Genomic DNA, 12,298 nt, shown 5'->3' on the forward strand with positions numbered 1-12,298 from the left:
AGAAAACAAGTGCAAACATCTGATCCTTTTCTTATCTGATCTTCTCAATGCAGAATCCCCATTTAGGATTGTAATTGAATTACATTATATATGTTTTTAAAATTATTTGCATGTTTTCCTTGGTCACACTCAACAAAAGACGAACAGGGTCCAGTTCTTTTAGTTGCAGCTTAACCCTTGTGATTCATTAGGTGCAAGTTTTTTTGTATAACCCTGAAGCCAGGACACTCTTGAAAAAGAGATTTTAATCTCAATGAATTTCTCTTTCCTGGTTAAATAAAGATTCAATAAAAAGTCTGTAGGTTTTCTGAACGGCTCGTGCTGCAGAGATTTGTATGAAACCTTAACCAGAAGCAGGAAGTTAAGAGGGCTATTTTGCTCTTAATTCTGTTTGCATTGGCTTTTGCGTTCACACACACTTGATCACACATGGTTTGTTAACAGAGGGGCGTTTGTGGCTGTTTTGCTCTCTGTGCTTGCATTTCTCTGAGACGCATATCGAGCAGGGCCAAAGTGGACGGCGGCTGTTTGTTTGTTTAGCTTGGCTTGTCCAAACCTGTCATGGTTCAGGCTCCGCTTGGCCCCTGATCCCCAGGCGGCGACCTCTTCCTCACACCGGCCTGAGGAATGCTGGGAGTCGGGGCCGCGAGCTCTGAGAGCGGGTGGGCGCAGACGGAGAGCATAGGTGTGAAGAAGAGGTTAGGAGGTTGACGTAATCAGAGCGCTTAAAAGGAGAGTCTCAATGTGTGTGCGTGTATATGTTTACGATACACAACTTCTGGTTTCTCCCAGCCCCCACATCTGTGTCCAGAGGGAACAATCCCTGCCTCTGTGAGCACCTGCAGACCAGGCCTGGCTCTGCCGTCCTCACTGCCTCCGTTCTGGCAGCTTCAGTCCACCTGGGAGCACAAACTGCCCACGAAGGTGTTTTACAGGCAGTGCGGGAGTTGTGTGTGCGTGTGTGTGTGGAGGTTTTTTCTCTCACTCTCTGTTTCACTGCTGCCAGGTCACCCTCACACTTCTGAAAAAAACACTGACCACACTTTACATGATCCAGAACAAACAGTGTATGAGTCATAATCTCTGTATGAACCCTGCTGTGAGGAAACGATCGTTTTAAACCTTTTCTTTGGCTCCTGATCGGGACTACTGGAATGAAAAATTTCCCATATCTACAACTTACTGACAGTTTGTTTTCTTTGGGAAATGTTATCCTGAGTGAGCAGTGAAGGAACACCTCAGACCTGCTGCAGTGTTTGCATTTTGATTACTGCAATCCAAACATGTCCCTTTGTTACTCATTAAGTGAAGATTTCTTAGAATTAGCCAACAATCTGGGCATGGTGCTAAATGATTTTATCTTTTTTAAATGATTAATTACTATTTGTCTTAAAGGTCCTTATCTAGTTGAGAAATAGGACCCTCCCTGGTCTGTTTTTAAAGTTACTTCACTGGAAAGTCAGAGATTTCAAGGTCACATATTCTCCTCCTCTTTAGTGTAAACAAGAGCTCCTCTTCAACATGTGTGTGAACTGTCCACTCTGATCCTGTATTTGATCATGCCTACAAAACCCCTCCATTTCAGCCCTGTTCAGAACAGTAGCTGTAACTGTAGCTTTAAATGTATATGCTGTGTCTGACCACTCCCCCTCTCTGGAAGGGCTTGGGTGGCTCGGGCTTTGGAGGGAAAATCTCCTGACAGACAGTTTGGGCAGGCATTTTCTGAAAAGTGTATCAAGCTAAAGACAGAGAGGATGGACTTTTGTCATGGGGTTTGTAGACGGACTTTGGACACATAAAACACTTGTAAAAGCTGTTGCATGCATGAAATCGGGCTTCCTTACCAATAACTTTCACACTCTGGCTGAAAGATGAAAACACATAAAGTACTATGACCATAAACAGCAAGATTGTGTCCTATAGGAGTTTAAAACAAAATGAAAAATACTGGAAATGTCGTTTTGAGCAGCAATTTATGATTCAACAGCCCCCAGTGATTCAAAATGATTTCTAGAAAGGAAAAGGAAACTTTTGCATTTTCTAACAGGAAAATGAACGTATGTGTTGGGACTGCATTGCACGTGAGATGAATGCTTTCTGCAACACATGGAAAATACCTTGTGGTGAGTGCTGCCTCCGCACAACAGTTATTTTTCTTAGTTGGCAACATCAGCCACATCAAAGCAGCTTTCACAACACAAACTGACTGGAGGTATGTGTTCATAACATCTATGCATGTGTGTGTGAGTGCACGTGTGTCATTACTGCCTGAGGTAAGAGGTCTCAGGTCTCTGTGTGTAAGAGGATGAGGTGTTAGAAGCTGTCAGTCAGCTTTGGGGTAGAGGCATGATGACTGAGCCCGGAGCTCCCTGGCTCGTCCATCAGCGTGTGGGGAGGGTCTCACCTGAGCCCAGCAGACCTGTCAGAGCATGGGGACACTCTGCTCTCACACTTGAAATGACAGGTCACTGCACTAAAGGCCTTCAGGCTGCAGCTATCTGAGGTGAATGACACGCACATGCAGCTGTGGACAGGACCCCTCCCGAGGGTTCACATGGCACCAAAGGTTAATGGAAGAGAAAAAGGCGAGAGGGGCTTCACCTGGATGGTATTACCTTTGGTTTGTAATGGGGGGGGGTTGTTCACTCGATGGAAAACAATCTGTGAAAAGACCTCCCTCCTACATTAACATGCTGAGGTTCTTGCTTTGAGGTGAATCGGAAAAGAAGTCTTAAGGGAAGGTTCACATTTCTTCAAGTTTGTTACCCAACAAAGAGAACAGAGAAGGTGATTGGATTGCAGCTGACTCCACATTTGCTTGAATCAAAACTAAGTGGTTTACTTAAAGTACTGGTTAAATCATTGTACAGTATGAACAGAGCTATTAGCTGTAGAGCAAACATTCATTTTTGTAGCAGCCTTTTAACAGATGTAGCTCTTCCTTAAAGTTGGATACTTTATCATGGGGCCAATGGGGATTGCTTCACTTTTGGAGCCAGCCTCAAGTGGCCACTGGATGAACTGCAGTTTTTGACATTTCCACTAGTCCCTTTAAAAAATTACACAAAATAACACCAGAATATCCATCACTCCTTTAGTGGGGTCAGTCTGACTGAATGAACAATGTGGGGCAGCAACTTATTAAGGAGCTGGAGCTCAAAACAGCCTGCAGACTAACCCCCCCCCAAACATAGCCCCTGTCTTAACATGGTGTCAGTCTGCCACTCAGACGTCTTTGGGAGCCGTGGGGAATGAGGCCACAGGTGCTGTACAGGACTTCTAACACTTCAAACTTGCACTCCCCACAAAGAGTTTAAACCTGAACCAGAAGAAATAAACATTGTACTGCACTGATGTTGCTGTTGCTGAGGGTGTCTCCAACCTGTGATTAACCTGGTTTCTCAGGCCCGACTACAAATATATGTTTGCTTAGTTTTCAGCTTCTTCTAAGGGAGCAGTTCAACTTTTATTTATAAAGGCAGTTTATTTGAATTAGTTTGGGACACATGCGATAAAATTGTTAACTAAACACAAGTAGTAAAGATTGTAGCTTAGTTTGCAGAAACGTTTGCTGCAGTCACATCATTCACTCCTACAACACCAGGTTGCTGCCTGTATTATAAACCCAGTTGATATTTTTCCGCTTTTTTGGGAAAGACATTATGACATTATCCCAGTTTGATCACATTCAGGATTCGGCCTTTCCATGCACACAGAGAAACCTGGTTCTTCATATCCCTGTAGACATGATACTCATATCCTGCTTTCTGATGACTGACTCTTGTCGTCTGGGGTTACTGATGTTTATTTTTTACAACACGAACCTCTGCAAATTTGAAATCGGACAAAAATGAGACCACTGTAGCTTCTTGCAACACTCTCGTTGCCATCGCCATTTTTGTTTTGCTGATGTGTTCTTTGGCTGAGGCTGCAGCAGGTAGTCAGCAGCTGTCACCGGGGTAAGCTGTATACATGCCACACAATCAACTTTTCTTTGGGAGTTCGAAATGGGAAAACTGGAGTCCACTCTATTTGCCACAGTGAGTGGAAACAAAAATATAGTAATATCAAGAAAAAGACCATTAAATACAGAGATTGATTAGGGCACCACAGAAGAGTTCTGTTTGTCCTCTTAGTCACATGCCAACTATAACCAGATTTTGTTTAATATAAACAAATCAAAGAGATATATTATGACCCCATTATGTTGGTTAATATTCAGTGTCAATCAGAAACTGTCTCCTTTAGTATTGGGGCCTCTCTAATTTACTCTGACACTGCAATGGGAAGTCGAGTTATGGGTGCTTGATCAGCTGTTTTGGCTGCTCACAGCTGCTCCTATTTTGTCTCCTGCCCTGGTTGGTATCCCTCTGTACCTCCTCTCTCTCTCTCTCTCTCTCTGTCTCTGTCTCTGTCTCTCTCTCTCTCTCTCTCTCTCTTTCTCTCTCTCTTTCTGTCTCTCTCTATCAGCAGTTTGGCAGCTGTCGTTGCCTTGTTGTCACTCCCTCTGGCACCTTACAGGACTTATAGGAGACGTGGGGATGAAGGGAAACAGGCAGAGGAGAAAAAGCCACCTGTGACTTCCTCCCTCGTGTCATGCATGGCACCAGGGTTTAATCTTCTCTGCTATTGATTCCTAAAGCCAAATAATTACATTGCGATGGTGTTCGGCGGCCTCTCTCTCCTGCTGAGACAAGAATAGAACCATGACCTGGTGATGTGTCTACATCCCAGCGTGTGTGTGTGTGTGTGTGTGTGTGTGTCTCTGTCTCAGGCTGTTTTTGTAGGCCATGTCTCAGAGGAGGGCAGCTGTTGGGCGATGATTGGCACCCCTTCTCCTTCCCCCTCACTTCCCGTCGACAAACCAACAGCACTGGCGACGAGTGACTGCCGATGCAATCGGGGTTTTAAGGCCATTTAGACAAGCATGCTGTCAACCCCTCTTCATCTTAATATCCTATCACATCTCTAATCGACCCTTATTTTTAAGCTACACAGACGCCGCACAAACAGATCTGAGAATAGGGATGCTATTACATCCTCTTTTTTTAGTCTCCATGGGAGTGATCGAGCATTTATGGAAACAGGATTTTCTCAGAGAGAAAGAGGCTGATCGATTGCCAGACGCAAGGGAAGGCTGCTTCACTCTGTATGCTCCGACAACAACAGATCAATTAGAAACACACACACAAAACCTTCACGCCCCCTGCTAGTAAAACACACACGCTCCGCTCGAACAGAACTCTGGAGGTCAAGGTCAAAGTTAAGGCTGCAGCTTGTTTGTTCGGTCAGATTCAATTCTGCCTGAAAGCCTCCTGAAAAGTGGCCTGAGCTCGTAAAAATGATTCATGTCACGTGTTCGTAATGATAAAACGCCATATTTTTGACCAGTTTTGACCATTTCTCCAGATCATGTTGATGTGACTGATCACATTTCATCTGCTCGACCACACATCTCGGCAATTGCATGTTTGAAAGTCAGTGTAGAAGATCTTTTTCTGACAACAACATGTTTCAGAATAAGATGCAACATCGGTTTAATCAGGTGAGTCACGTGAATAAAGAAAAGGATTTATTACAATACATAACGTGAAAATGTGACTTGACAGAAGGTCTTTGGCGCTTGGACTCTATGGGGGAGTTGATGTGTTTGCAGAATGTATATTCTGAGCACCAACAGGATAAATCCCCCCGATAGAGTCCAGACCCTGGTAGAGGAAGCTGATGACTTGTTGACTTGTTGGGTGAAGAATTGATGGATGATGATTCTGCAAAGATGGCTGATGATGGCTAGGTTGACAATGAGGGAAGAACGCCGTTGGAGAGATAAGTGTTGCGACCAGGACAGCTAATTACCCAATGAGAGCCCCAGAAAATTAAGGTTGTACAGTGGCCTGTAAAAAGGGGGAGCTCAGTCTTTAAGGACTCGCTAAGGACTCAGAGGGTCGCTGGCTGAAGTCCTGATGCGGACCAAATTTGGAACTTGGTCTAGTAGCCAGTGAGGTGCCCGCTCACTTCCTGTGCACTGCTGAGGTGCTTTTGGACCCAACACCAAACTGCCTGGGCACTCAGTCTGCTCACTACAGAGGTCCTCTGCCTCTCACTGTAGTTTCTTGTTTATAGAACAGACCCAAGCACCTTTCTTTTTTTTCTACCACCTGTGTTCACTTATAAAAATATTCTGGTAATGTGCTAAAGATGATGTTCCTGCACACTCTTGTGAGCCTGTGTGGTATTTGTAGCTGCATGTAATTCCCTACAGATGCAGCAGCCCGCACACTGAGCAGGTAGTGAAGAGGTCGGTTGCAGCTGCAATGACAAGCGATCAGCTTTCAGAGACTGTTAGGGATGGAATAATACGAAAAGGGTTTAGGTTGGCATTAGATAACGCTTGGTGGGAGCCTCTGCGGGAATTAGCCGCAGAGTTTGACAGAAAGAGGCATGAGAACCGGAGAGAGAGAGAGAGAGAGCTGCGCGGGTATTTCCCAGGCTGCATGTGGTATTTATCAAACAGCAGCCAGCACTTTGGTAATCCAACACCGGTGAAGTCTGAACGCACGGAATTAGCGGTGATCAGAAATGTAAGGAATGCAGAAATGTTTTCGGGCGTCACATAAAGAGGAATCCAGTAAGCGCAGGAAAGATGAATGATCTGTAGCAGCGTTGGTCAGACCAAAGTTATGTGTCGCACCTTTACAAGCAGACCAATTAATCATTAGAGGAAACAGAAACAATGCGGCCACTCCTGTGTACATGCAAACATGTTACTAAAGTGCTCTGAACTCCATTCATTACAAGGTGATGACTGAAGGGAAGGGAGAACAATGCGTTTTGCTTCCTCCTTTGTTGTGGTGCATTTCTTCTCTTTGCAAACGAACATCCCATCCCGACCTCTGCAGTAATGAATATTGATTGATTCTCATTCTTAATTCATTTGAATATCGTAGCATGCAGGCAGAGCGAGAGCAGTGAATTACTCTGCTCTATATGCATGCAGAGCGGCTTTTTATGAGACCCACAACTCCAGTAAACAGAACGAGATTGAGTGTTGTGTAAAAAATTATACAACCGAGACAGTGTAAACTCTCCAGGATGCATTCTCTTAAAACACACCAGAAAGTCTTCATAGTCTGAATTCAACAGTGAACCTGACAAACATTTCAACCTTTTTCTCTTTATTAGACAGGACGGATGAGGAGAGACATGCAGCCATGAAGCTCTGCAACGCCATGTTTTTTACTGCATATACCGTAGTTTGAGTTTCTATAATGAGATCTTTGACAGCCGCCCGTCGGGACGGGTTGTTATTAAAATGGTTGAACTGGTAACCTTCTGAGTTATGATAGGTGTAGTTCTCAAATTATATTTCAATGGCAGAAGTATTGCACCATCAAAACCATGAGTCACCACAATAACATGACACAAGGAGGTGGCACCCTAAAATAGCAGCAACAACAAACACCCACATATCTGTACTGTACTGTTTCTACCCGACAGTTCGGAGTATTGTTTGCACTTTTTGATCAGTTTGAAGCAGATTAATTTGGGATATTGAAACTGTTCTGTGAATAAATCAATGTCAGACCATTCCTGGGACATTATAAAGTTAATGACTCAATCTGTATGATAATAGAGTAAATAGTAACCTAGACCTGAGACATTTACTGGAGCTCTTTATGCAGAAACATAACCTTGTCATGACGAGGAGGTCAGAGGCACAAAGGTGCAGCGGAGTCAACAGACACTGAAGACAGAAGTTGTATTTATGGAAGCTGCATGTTTGCGAAGTGATGAATGCTGATGCTTGAACACACACACCCCGTCCACAGTTGGGAGGTCACTCGGTGTCACTCTGTGTGGCTGTAAATGGCTCCTAATGACAACGCCTGTCATGCAGACATGTACAGGCCTGCACAAAGGATACACTTCATGTTCCTCTAATTCTGTCTCTACATGGCAGCAGATCGGCCTTTGAAGTCCTCAAGCTGTTGTCCAGTTATACGCAATCTGTCCAGACAGGTTCTTAGTTCAGTGGCAATGGGAAATACACCAAGTACAAAATCTTAATGAAACACATTGGCTCAAAACATGTCCCTGAAGGACATTTTACACCACTTTGCTTTCTCTGGCTGAAGCATAAAGAAACGTGCAAATACAAAGAACTCACTTTATTTGGAAGTTGTCGCATCTTAAACTGTGACAATCATATTTACTTCAGCCGACTAATCTCTGCAGAAGGAGCTTAAAGGCAGCGCTTGAAAGCAGCAGAATAGTCTCTGTGTTTGCCTGCATCGGTAGGGGATTAAGGTGCTTCTAAGTACTTTCATCTTTTCTAAATCAGACGGTCGCACTGTCAGTCACCTACATGAGGAAGGTGAATTATTCCAAATACACCTCATAGAGAGAGAGAGGGGGCTCAAATGAGCTGCTGATCATTTGGTATCCACCACAGGATGCAGGGACTCACAGGTGCTCTCTTCAGGGGAACACAGTGTTTCATAGGGAAATGTATCCGTACAGGCTCGGTGAATATCAATCTCACACACACACACACACACACACACACACACACGCACGCACGCACGCACACACACACACACACACACACACACACACACACACACACGCATACACACACTCTACATACGTGTGCCTTCTACATCTCCTCCACATGCTCTATTCACAGTAGCAGTGATTCATAGGAGGTGAGTCATGCCAGGAGGTTTTTGTTCAGCTGGCCAATCAGAGCCAGAGCTGGAGGTCCGGTGTTTCCAGTCTGCCTCAGTGTGTGGAAGAAGAGGAAAAAAAGTGTGTGTGTGTGTGTGTGTGTGTGTGTCCGGGGGTGGGTGGGGGACTTGTGTGGTTTTTGCTATCAGATGTGGAGCATGTTCAAGAGGAAAGTTGAAAACGAAGGTTCAGCTCAACTGATCATGCTGAGGCGGTTTGTGTGGCAACAGTTGATTTAAAACGCTTGTATACAAATCATCATTTAATTAATGACTTAATGAATTAGAGACATTTAAAGTCAGGGTTGTTCATTTTCCTACAGATCCACTTTTTTAACATTGGGGTTGAAATTGTCTTTAAATTAATAACTCATGTTGTATGAAAAAGGTTTCAAGAAAATCCATACACAGTTGTAAGCCTGTAAAAACGTCAACCAACGTCTGCCACAAGGTACCTATCTGATCTCTTCGAGCCATTTGTAAAGGGACGGAAAACCACTGTCCATATTGAGTTTCCTGAACACCCATTTTACGTCTTTTCTCTGGGTCTGTCTTCAGAGAGAGGTTACCGTAGGGCACATTCTGTATTATACACCTGACCCCAGTGTCTCCCGTAGACCTGTACCTGTCTCTCACACACTCTTTGTCCTCTGGAGGAATGCACCATAGGACTGCGGTAATTGATGTAATTTGCTCGCTGACAGGCTGTGAGAAACAATGTGCAGCTTCTTATTTGGAATTTTATGGAAAACAGCAGAACCGGTTTTGGTGCGCCGTTTCATGGGATTCATTGAAGTCTTTGTGGAAAATTTTAGGTTTATACATTAAACTTTATCTATTCTGTCAGATGAGAGTAAGAGACTTTTTAAAGTCAGGTTTGCAAAGAAAATGAGAAAGACAAAGAAGGACTCCAGATTCATTCATCTTCTCTATGGAGCCTTTAAAACACAAAAACACGCTGACTTTCATGGTCTCAAAGGGGGTCCCTGCAGTCAGAAGAGGCTACATTAATAGATGACCTTACCTGTTCAAACAGCTCAGTAAGGTGACAGTGAATCGTCTCCATGTTTACCGCGTGGTTGCGTGCAGCTTTGTTATGGGTATACATAATAATTTACTCTCCAATGTCCTTGGCATTAATTAACCACACAGCTTGTTTTCTAAAGTTGTTCTTCTGGCGTGGAATCGACAGTTGCTCAAAGCCAAAGAGAGGAAAGAGTTGAGATAAACAATGCTGTTTCAAACAGAGAAGTCTGTGTTTGTAGAGCTAATAAAGGGAGTATGTGACATAAGCCTGATGATAAAGGCAGGATGTCAGGCAGAGAAGATACTGTAGGGCTTGTTTACGTTGTTTTCAAGGCTGCTGTGGAGTCACTTCCTCATAAGTCAATGTTTAGGTAATGCTGTTATTGTCACTGCATAATACAACACAAACAGCGAGCATTGTAATCAGTGCGGTCCCTGCTTTTAAACAGTAGTTAGAATTACAGATAAGACATCAAATCGTAGTAATAAGAAGGAGGAAGTGATAAGCAGGAGAAAAGGAGCCTGAACACCAGAAAATATAAAAGTCATTCTACTACCATAAACTAACGAGTAAACATAGTACTAACTGACTTCTACATTTCCTCCTGAGGCTTTTTTTTCTGTCATTCCAAACTTTTAAAGGGAAATTGATAACCTATAATAAAAAGAGTCATATCCCAACCTCTGATCAAGCCTTAGAAATCTATTAGAATAGGATGGAAATAAGACGCGGCTATTGGAAGTAAGATGGGGCCCAGAACTGTTCTCTGTGGATCACTCCTTGCCAAATGTTTTTACAATTAATGTGAGACACCCAGGAATGCACATTAGGTTTTAACCTTTTTATGAGGCGTGTTGTCTTAAATAAGGGCAAAGAAATCCAATTTTGAAAAAGTAGTTTCTTCAGGAATAACCCACCTCAGAAAAGATATTGAGTTATCTGCAGCATAAAACGATCTAATTATCAGCGTTTTGTTCTCCTAATCTTATCTGCTCAATGTTAAACTGCTCAAAAGGTGAGCTCAATAACAGGAGGAAATTCTTCTTCTGCTACTCTGAAAAAGCAGCTTAAGTGTGAAAAGATCTTTAAAGCTGACCATTGTTCTCTGAACAAGGTTATAAAAACTTCACCTCCCCTCTGGCCAGCAGAGGAAACATCCACTCACTGAGAGCGCTTTTTCCTGCTCAACATGTGTAACGTGCGCTCTTTATTTTTGAGAGATTACTTCTGTGCTGATTAGCCCGGCTGTTCTTATCTCTGCTTGCACTGTGGAGCTCACACTGAGGCAGCAGATATACACAGAGACAATGGTGATCAGTGCAGGAATGTGACTTGAGAAGACGGGCTGCATTTTTGACACACTTCATATCTAGAGGGTGTTTACTGTATGTCAATCAAACCTTTTCACTTCTCTCAGACAGCTACCTGTTCATTCAGGCCCTTCAAGGCTGCAGCATTAAACCCATCCTCTCCTGACCAAGTAATGAATAATTATTTCCTTTTAAACACTTGTAAAACTCCCTGAAGCGCAGTGATTTTTTTGGGGTGTGATTTTTTTTTTCTGTTAGTGCTGGTTTGTTTGTCTTTTCTGCAGCGTCTTTAAATAGACTGAACACGTGTATTTTCCTGTCATGGAGTCAATTCTTTCTAATGAAGCCAAACAAATCTTACAGCAGGTCTTCAGTGCCCATTATTCTGCACGCAGCACAACAAGACAACAGTCAAAACACAAAGTGTAGAAACTTCGGATCGTCAAAGTTTGAGTTTGAACGTCAACCTAAGGAAACTCTGTATTAAAGGCACAGTATGTAGATTCAGCCACCAGGGGGCTCTCACTCAATACTACAACGAACGATGACATGAAGTCGTCCAGTCAAGACCACCGGGCGAAACCGACCTGTGGAAGAGGATATATTTACAGACGAGTGAATGTATCCAAGTATAATTGACATGACGCTTTTATCACAGCAACAGTATGACAGCTTTCAGTACCTGCTCATTTTCATCTAGTGTTTCCATGGCAACGCTGTACGTGACGTGTCTGTCATGGTGGCTGCCACAACACGTCCCGTTACAACTATAAAGTTACGGATTCCTCTGGTTTTGATAACTGTCGGAAATATTTAAGGAGATGTAAGTCTCATTTTTATAAATGTAGAGTTTTTAGTGTTAACATGCTCATGAATTTTTACACTTTGTATGTTTAATACAACGATGTGTTGGGTACATGGGTGGAGAAGTTAAGAGGTTATTATTTGAACAAAGTGTAGATTGATATTGTACACTAAAAGTCGTTAAGCCCTGAAGGGACGATGACAGGATGTTGTCATCGTCCAGATTTTTGTCTTTTCCACACTGAGTGGATTTTAAGTCAAGAAATAATGACAGTCCATAAATTTAACTTGGGGATGAATTTTTTGGTGTAAAACATAGACAGAGAGTTTGGTTAAAAGAGAGTACTTAACTCTAGGCAGGAAGTTTCTCTCAGAGGAGGAAAGTGTTGTTTTCAAGTGTGACAGATTTCTTGATTTCAACTTGAGTTTGC

At 43.1% G+C, this 12,298-nt stretch overlaps 1 protein-coding gene across 2 annotated transcripts in view; it reads left to right on the forward strand.

Annotated features, from left to right (window-relative positions):
• spns2 (SPNS lysolipid transporter 2, sphingosine-1-phosphate) overlaps window positions 1-12,298 on the forward strand; it is a 77,054-nt gene that overhangs the window by 26,568 nt on the left and 38,188 nt on the right. The window lies entirely within an intron of this gene.

This window comes from Symphodus melops (assembly GCF_947650265.1).
Source record: "Symphodus melops genome assembly, chromosome: 11".
Classification (NCBI taxonomy): domain Eukaryota; kingdom Metazoa; phylum Chordata; class Actinopteri; order Labriformes; family Labridae; genus Symphodus; species Symphodus melops.